General features: G+C 30.9%; 1 protein-coding gene across 3 annotated transcripts in view; it reads right to left on the bottom strand.

The window, feature by feature from the left end:
* Positions 1–9,481, bottom strand: part of LOC106108809 (connectin-like) — a 49,879-nt gene that overhangs the window by 2,772 nt on the left and 37,626 nt on the right. The gene's annotated exons all lie outside the window — the stretch shown is intronic.

Below are 9,481 nucleotides of genomic sequence, written 5' to 3' on the forward strand. Positions count from 1 at the left end.
GTTCAGTGTATCAGATGTTGTACAAACTAAAAACTGTTGAACGTTCACTTCGAAAGTCTCAATAACCGTGTCTTCGCTCTTGAACACATACAAAAACATATTCTATTCCTCTTGTTCTTGTTAAAGAAACTGGGACAACAGTAATAATTTAATGCAAACATTTAGGTAGTCTAATTTTACAGAAACTTTTTTTTAAATCAACCGAGCAATATCTTATTTTTCCGGCATAACAGTGTTCTTTAAAATGTAGAAAATACATACGTTTAAAAAGTTTTATAAGTATGAAAATAAAAATATGTAAAAACTGTGTTGTATGTATGTTATGTAAAAACAAAAGGATAAGAACCCGTTTAAAACAGTGTAGCATTATTAAATATAGTATGGGGTAATAAACCCAAAAATATACTTAAGCAAAGTTTAGTTAGTTACTTGTTTTAACTTCTCGACCACCGCTGATTGATATTATGACGTCAACATTGTTATGTTACACCAAATATATCACCACACTGCTTTTGGAATAAGTACCTTATTTTTTATTGATCAAGATCGAATTTTGCAAGCCTTTGCGTTACAACTATTTGCAAATAATCCGCTCCAGAGTATAAAAGCGTTGACGTAAATCTAAGTTAAAATACATATACAAAACATTGTCAATATGGTAAAGCTCTTAAAATCCTTATAAGAAATTAACGTTAAAAATTAATTGGTGTAGCTCTTTGTTAGAATTACATAATTCTTTTCGCCTGCATCCGGTCGCTCCAATTGAACTTGTTAAAGTTTTAATGGACTCATCTTGATGACAACCATATCAAAATTAAAACTGATGATTCACAAAGGGGTCAACTACACAATACTTTTTTGTATAGTAAGGAGACATTCTGAAACACCTAGAGACAAGAAAAAACATTTAAATCAAGATTTATTAATAAATCCATCAAATTCTTACATTACATCAAATATCAAATTTATTTTGTCCGCTTTGGTCAGTCTTGCATAAAACCATTCTACACAACGTTTTAATGGCATTTGAAAAGCCATTAGTGTTAACGCCAAGATTTGAAACAGGAACAGTTTTAACATTTTCAGCGCCCTGGGCGAGATATCCTTAGCGCAAGGAGCACTGCAATAGAAATTCATACGAAAAAATTGTATAGAGATGCCCATAGGCCATGAGCAATCACCGCACTTCGCCCTTCCCTAATCCCTGTATTTATTTAAAGGTATATCTTTTAACAACTCCAATCACGATGCTATCATAGTTCCGACAGCTTTTTAATAATCAATTTCATAAATTAATTTGCATTCAATATTTGTTAATACATTTAAGCACTTATACACTGATAACATCAAATATAAAATAATTTATTGAAAGCACCAATACTGTTAAGTGTCAGATAATTAATTAAATTTATGTTTTATGAAGGGGCGTATATTACGTCAAGATGGACAGTGAACTCTAGTCCCTAGTGACCACATATAGTATTTAACAGGAAGCAACATAAAACACTAGTTTATTAAAATATAAGTTTAATGAACTTCGAGCTTTCGGGGTTCATGTGCTTTATGACTGGCGACTACGAAAGCTGTCGCTTGACAGATTTATGTGATCCACTATAATTAACATTGCGTGGGGTTTAACGCAATGTATATTGTTAATGACTAAATTTGTCACGTAAAAATTTTGACATTTATCGTGCAAATAGTAAAGAATTATAAAGCCTATTTTGTAATGTGATTTTAAGGTGGTTTTATTTTGTTTACGCACGATATTGTAAGGTACCAAACGATATATATTACTTATATTATTTTTTGTTATGTTTTTATGCAAAATAGTTATTTTTTTCTTTGCTTACAGAATACTTGAAATGAATATTGTATTAAATACGACTTTTATATGATATGTTACAGCGGAATACCACTAAAAATAAACATTTAGTGCAGTTTATTTTTGTCTCTTTGCTGTCATATACGTGCGATGCAATAAAAAATGTGTAAGCCTAAAAGCGAATTTTATTTGTACCCGACTGACGGAATGATAATATTTTTCGCGAGAAACTATATAAAATGGCAATGTATCCACGTGTTATGTGTATACCAATATTTAGTTAAGCGATTGGGGTAGTTTAGATCGAGTTTTTATTTGAATTGTGTCTCAGGAGTATTATGAACAAGCATTATTCCTATTACTGTATTGATTAATTTGATGCTTTGATCTCACATAGAGTGACAAGGGAATGGGAAATGATGATACTTTGTACAGTCGGGAAATCTGACGGTGTGTACAGTTTGAAAGTTTTATTCGCGTTGAGACGACTTGGAACAATATTAAATAGGATGGTGCTTTTGGATCACAAAAGACCATTAAGTAGACATGAATTGCTTTTTATTATAATCCCCTAGCGGAACTCACTGCTACCTAAATGTGTAGTTGTAAGACAAAGCAGAGTTGGTCTAGTTGCAAGGAACAAGGTAATTTTCTGTAAGTGGCACACTGCGGTTTTCCGTGACTGTACCTGTGATAAGAATATCGTAAAGGGGTATTAGATTTGAATTTAATAATTCCAACAATAACTTTTTACAAACTTTTCTTTTATAAATAAATCTGACCGTTAGACATAGAACTATGGAACGGAATGAAATGACAAAGAAAACATTTAAACTCGTCCGCGATGTCGGAGTTATTCTTATGTAAATATTTAAGGAAGTGGAATCAGAAACTGCCAGACATTTGTATTGTACATTTTTCAAAAAGATATTAATTTTAGCGGTCGTATTTTAGCGTCGCTCTGACAGACGTAATGCAACAAACTTCGGTTCCAGTAAGGTTAAAATAAAAACTGTAGAAAAGTGGAAAGTGTGGAACTTGAATGCAGAAATAGGATAATTTTATATAATACATAAAACAACTAAAGAGAACAAAAACTTATAAGTACTGGGTACAGATACTTTAGATTGTTACATTCATAGTAAGAATATGATACTAATACCACCTTATTATTTTGAATTTGTGATTTTTTTGTCTACATTTCATCTCTTTAATATAATAATAAGGTTTCTGAAGTTACCACTTGTTTTGTGCTTAGCGACTCATTAATTCTAGGCCGACCTATGTTTCAGCGGAGTAAAACACATGATACGTAGTTCGGTGCATTTCATGAATATATAAAACCAAGAACACTAAACTAGTTAAATGTACCTGGGAAACCGGCCATCAATCTAGTAAAAACAGTAAAAAGGTTATTACGAAAGCAATAGACTTAAGCCATTGTGAACCTCCATATAAAATCTAAACTAAATTGATTTTAAAAAGACAGTAATATGGTAAAATTGGAGTGTCTATATATTTGCGTTTAAAATATATTTGACTGTATGTTTGTAACGGACAGCGGTAACCTCCGAAACGACTGGGCCGATTTGGATTGGACTTAATTGAAGGGTAACTGACATAGACGGGCATATTATAGGCTACTTTTTTTGTTAATATTGCGTAGACAAAGTCGAGGACAATAACCAGTAGAAAATAAATTCAATCGCAAAATTATAAAGTTACGATAGTAAGCGTATTAACGGTTGATTAAATAAACCGCATCGGATTCTGTTTTCGCATTAATTCCAGTGTAAAAACTCATCGCTGGATTCTCACAATAGCTTCATTAGTGCGGGGTTTCGATATTTTATAGGAATTGTATCGCTTTAAACGCTATTTCAACTAATTAATCGAATAATAACGTTACAGAGAAATATGGAAAATATAATCCACGCCCGTTGCTCTCTAAATGGTTATTATTTCCGGATATTTCGAAGAGGTATGCTACAATCTGCATTTGCTATAATTGATTATGTTTCATCCTGCAGTTTTTGCCACTGTTTCAACTGGCTAGTCGTTTAAAATGCTCATTTTTTTAAATTGGTAATTTCATTGTTAATGACCCTGCTATAAACGTATGATAATTGTTTTTTATGTTGAAAACTTTATGATGTGGCCTGCCTAGTTATTAAGTTAATAAGGGACTATTAGCTTTAGCGATTGTTGAAAAATTGTAGGAATTTTTCAATAATACTGCAATAAATTAAAATTTTTAAAGCGACTAATAAATTTACACCAAGCATATATGTTAAATTAATCTATTGAAATGTAATTAACGTAATGTAATGTAACTAATGAAATTTAATTAACGTAATGTAATGTAACTAATGAAATGTAATGTAATGTAACGTTTTCAACAGTGGAAATTAACGATAAGGAAACCAAATTTCAGTTTTAATATGCTCTTATGTACGTAAGCAATTAAGAGAAATATGGTTACGTATTAAGATTAAGTTCAGGCTAAGAATTTACATTACATTTGTAATGATCTCATTTATTCAATGAATATGAACTAGTAATAAGTTATATTAATTTAGTCTTAATGTTACCTTTCATACGCCACACCAACGTTGATTAACACAATAATAATGGATAGATGGACGGATGTTTGGAATTTCGATATTTGGTATAAACGTAGAACATTGTCTGGAAGAGCACAGCGGCAACTGACAAGTTTTTTTTTATTTATATCCGCTTGAACGCAGTCACGTGTGAAACCCAGTCACATATAATGAAGTCTGTGTTGAAAAAACTGGAATAAGCGAAAGACTACCTGAACTAAATCAACAAGATTTAAATGGTCAAAGTAATATAGACTGCCAAAGAAATGTTAGTGTAGCATTTGATGCCATAAATATATACGTTGTACAATCGCATCCATAATTAAAGTAATGATCACAATATACAAGTCCACTAACACTTGTGTGCGTGACTGTACACCATTGCACCGGTTTTAATTGACTTCATTTATTGCTTCGACAATTAACGTGCGTGTAAATTGTTAGGCTTGGCTTAGCTATTGGATTTATTTTTAAAAATTATAGAGCTTTTATCACGACTTTACTGTTTGTTTAAAGTTTTCAAACATGTAAATAGCATGTTAAATGTTATACCAGATAAGCTGACATAATTTAAAAGTTATTTAGTTAAGTACTAAAAGTTCTGATAAAGCCTTATTACTAGAAACAACGTGTTTTCTATTTCTAAAGATATAAAACATGTGGATGATTTATTTGTGTACTGCATTATAGAAATACTACCTTTCACTCTCGACTTCATTCGTGTGGAATAAGAAAAACAAAAGTAAGTCGCCTTTATGTTCTTCCAGACTATCCTCTAATTCTACGCAAAATTTTATCGAAATCCGTTCAGCTGTTTAGGCTAAAATTCATCATCATCATTCATCCATCCATCCATCTAAACTGTCGCATTTGTGATATTAGAATTCTATGATGTCAGATAAAACATTTTGAATTTGTGGATTTATTAACGACCTATAAAAAAGAATTTATTAATATACTAGCTATGCCTCGCTTTTATCTGCTACATATTTAAATGAAATCAAATTATAAATTTTTTGCTTTAGTCTTTTATATACGGCTATTTTTAAAACAAGTGAATTAAATAATTTCACGCGGACAGCGTAGCGATTTTTCACTAATTCGCCAATCGCTGTATCTCACCTTTCAAATTAGACTTTTCGGTGTACGTTACTTTTAAATAACTGTTATTTAAAAATATTTTATTTTATTTATATAGTGACATATTGAATAATACACAAATAGTGCACATTTAGTATAGGGAAAATAAGAACGTTTGACAATTTAAACTTAAAAGAATGATAGGAAACTAATAGTTTGAACTAAAAAATTAAACTTCAAGAAGAATTATAGTGAATTTGATTGCATACTTGTTTCCTTTGTTAGATATTTCGACACAAATGACTTCCTTTAAAATATAGACTGACGGCCATACTAACAATACTTGTAAAATACTTTAAAACACACAAACTGAACTCTAATGCGATAACGCAAATATATCGAACGTTCCGTTATGACGACTAGTACAACACTGAGCTTGTTGTCGACTGAGCGCCCGAGCCAATTCTTGCCATGTATTTTATAAAACTACCTCCCACTATTCCTTCCGTTTCCTAATATTTTTCTAACATTATTGTTGTTTTAAATAAAGATAAAAGTATTGATAAATACATTAAAAAAACTTGTTCTTTTGTACATCCTCTAATTTGCTTAACCAAGTCAATAGTCAACATGAGGGTAAGATCGTTAGCAATAATTCATTAATATTTAAATGTTAGTTATCAAGGTTATTGAAAAGCATTGTAGTGCTTTAAAATGCTTGACATATCGTAGTTTAGATAAGGTACACGTATAAAAGGTTGCGTGCACAATAACTTCCGATACAAAATTTTTCTCGGCACGCAATTAAATCCTAAACGGCATGTAATATTGTTTCTCGAATATCAATCATAAAATACATGAATGTTATAGATAGAGGTGGATTTTAAAATAAATAAAGGTACTTGAATTTAGTGATATTTACGGCAAAAAGTAACTTTTGTAATTTTTTTTTCTGCCATTGACTAAAAATGCTGTTCGAATTTTCGTAAAACATATTTTATGCACAGAACAATGTCTACAGTTGTTGATTTTATTGTCTACTCTTTTTTTGTCTATGGCTTTTCTCTGCAGTTATATTTTGAAATGATTATTTAAATCTGTAAAGTTTTACTCGGATAATAATAAACTTTTATTGTACACCGTTAGTTTGCCATTACCGACGCGAGCGGCGCTCGTATCGATTTTAAAAACCGGTATATTCCGCTTCAATGAAGATAATTATCATAAAAATATATTTAAAAAAAAACTTCACGTTCCTGCAACGCTCTTGCGTTCTTGTTTCATGGCTCATATCATTTAATGGCAATTTGAAACTTTTGTTTTTATTTCCTTTTTTTACGGCAAGTATTATTCGGATTTACTATTACGAGTATTAAGAATAAAACAACCTGTAGAAATTATTCTGATCATTAATTTTATACATAAATTCCATCCCTAGAAGTCATACATTCTTTTAGAGCGTACACTTGAAACTAAACTATCGCACAACTGTTTAGTCTCGCTTTGATTCCTATGAGGTTACATTGAAATGTGTAAACTACTCGATTTCTTATTGTGCAACTAAACCGTCGAATTAGCTGCGAAACCATTGACAATCATAAAACAGTTGCAATAGTTTAGTCAAAACTGTGCCCTTAGTGTGGGTCGTAAAAGTTTTTTTTTTAAAGGATTTGCATAAAATGTGCATTTTATTTATATTTAACCCTAAAGCTATTTCAATGTTCACATCACTTACTCTGACGTCTGTCAACGTTCAAACATTCAAAAGCGTCAGCATTTCAGAAATATCACAAACGTACTTTTACCTGCGACTCTGTCCGCGCGGAATTAAATAAAACTTGTTAGATAACCTACATGTTCTTCCAGGGTATGTTCTATATCTATCCATACAAACCTATTTTTAATATTAGTATGAAGTATATTTGCAACATTAACAAAAATATTTTTTATTGACTAAATAATCTATACTACTATAATAAAGAGTAAACACACACTTCTTTGATGCCTAAGATGTCAGCAATTACAGCATATTTTTGAATAACTCTTCTTTTAATAAGAAGCCCTACACTTACTTAACGCTTTAGGCTATATATTTTCACGCTTAAACTTGGGGGTAAATATTTTGGATAAAAACCCTAATGTGGGAAAGAGACCATAAGTTGCTGCCAACATCAAGGAAGCAAGGTTTGATTTTTTGATAAATGTAAATAAAATAAAATTTTCATAATTTCATGCGGATGAAGCCGCAAGGGAACGGCTAGTTAGTCATAATTCTAGTATTAATAGAGATAGCTAAATATGAAAAAAGACACTTAAAAGAAAAAGCCCCAATCATTTACTCTGATTGTTAGAATAACTTCTACAAATTTCCCTTTATTTCCAACCTCTTCATTTTTTCTTTACGAATACTCCATACTTTCAGATCTCATGAATTCACGATTGCATACTTAATGGGTTTCATTTACAAAATCTGCGCAAGTTCACGAACATAATTCTAAATTCTATGCCGTTCAAAAATCTGAAAAGGCGCCTCAGGCTGCCTTCCAAACTTCATAAATAACAAATTCATGGACAAAGTTCTTTTTATAGTATTTTCACTTAATAGAATTAAAAAAGTATTAAACACCAATTTAAATGTAACTTGGTATGTCGTCACAGTTCAAGTGTGAACTTTGGTAGTTTATAATGTTCCTAACTCAATAGTGATATAAACACTCGGAACCTATTTCTTTACCTAGCTGTTGTCCCGTGCGGTTTCATCCTCATGAAATTATAAAATATTTTCTTGTTAACATATGTCAAATTATCAATTAAGTTCTCATACTGCGGCTCTACGTCTGCACGTCGGATTTATGTATTTTTCAGTAAAAATTTAATCAAATGTTTTTATACAACTTTCTTTTCTTCTGAAATTTTGAATTAATGGACAGCGTCGTGCTCGAGCAAATAATTAAAAAAAACCATCAAAATGTAAAATTAATTGAAACCCGGCTTTGTTAAAACTACAAACATGTAACGTGTAAATTAAAATAAGCTATACTCATATTGTAATAAGGAAATATTTGTATTTTTGTACATATTAAAATGTCTTAGAGACTGCTGGAAACATTTCAATAACTCTTTCATCATTGAAAAGCAACGTTGTTTGTGAGAAACATTAGCTATATACATATGTTATTATTTGATACATGTTATACACTAAGCGACCAGTGGACACGCTTAAACCCTGTGGGTTTTTGTACTGCATTAAATATTTTATTGTATTTTCAAATTTTCTTTTTGTCCAATAAGTAAAAAAATGTAAGAGTCCATCATTCAAACATCAATATAAAACAAAAGAAAAATAAAATGGCAAATGTGTTTTTGGAATTTTGTAAAAAAAAATAAATTAAACAAAAAGACACATGTGGTTTTATTTTTTATCAAATAATATTCTGTGGCGAAGTTTTAATATGGGTAAGAAATGAAAATGTACGTTTGACGTTTCCCAAAGACAATATTTACACCCGAATACTCTTTTATTTTATAAAAGTTTTTCGTGACCTCGTAAATTATTCAGGAGCGTATCGCGTAAAGTATATGAAAGGCATAATGTTGGGGAAACGGGATAATGTAAAATTCACTTATGTTATGACTTTCATTTCGTATCGATATTTCAATGTAACATGCTCGCCCTTGGTACATCCGTCCCTCTGTTTATGTACACGCCCGAAACACTAGTATAAAATTTGTACCTATTTGCATAAACATTATTTAAAAATCTGTCAATTATTAAAATTATAATCGGTCACCGCTGCGGGTTACAAAAATTCAATTGTAACTTTTTATCGTCAAATATATTACTGAGAAAAGTTTAAAAAAGTTAAGAATTACCCCAATTAGAACCGTTTTTAGCGCTCGATTTAACATTTCGTTTATTACCAACGCTGATTATTTGCCGAGATTGATACCGTCGGCAGTTTAACTTGCTTAC

Source organism: Papilio polytes, unplaced genomic scaffold (genome assembly GCF_000836215.1).
Source record: "Papilio polytes unplaced genomic scaffold, Ppol_1.0 DF821400.1, whole genome shotgun sequence".
Classification (NCBI taxonomy): Eukaryota; Metazoa; Arthropoda; class Insecta; order Lepidoptera; family Papilionidae; genus Papilio; species Papilio polytes.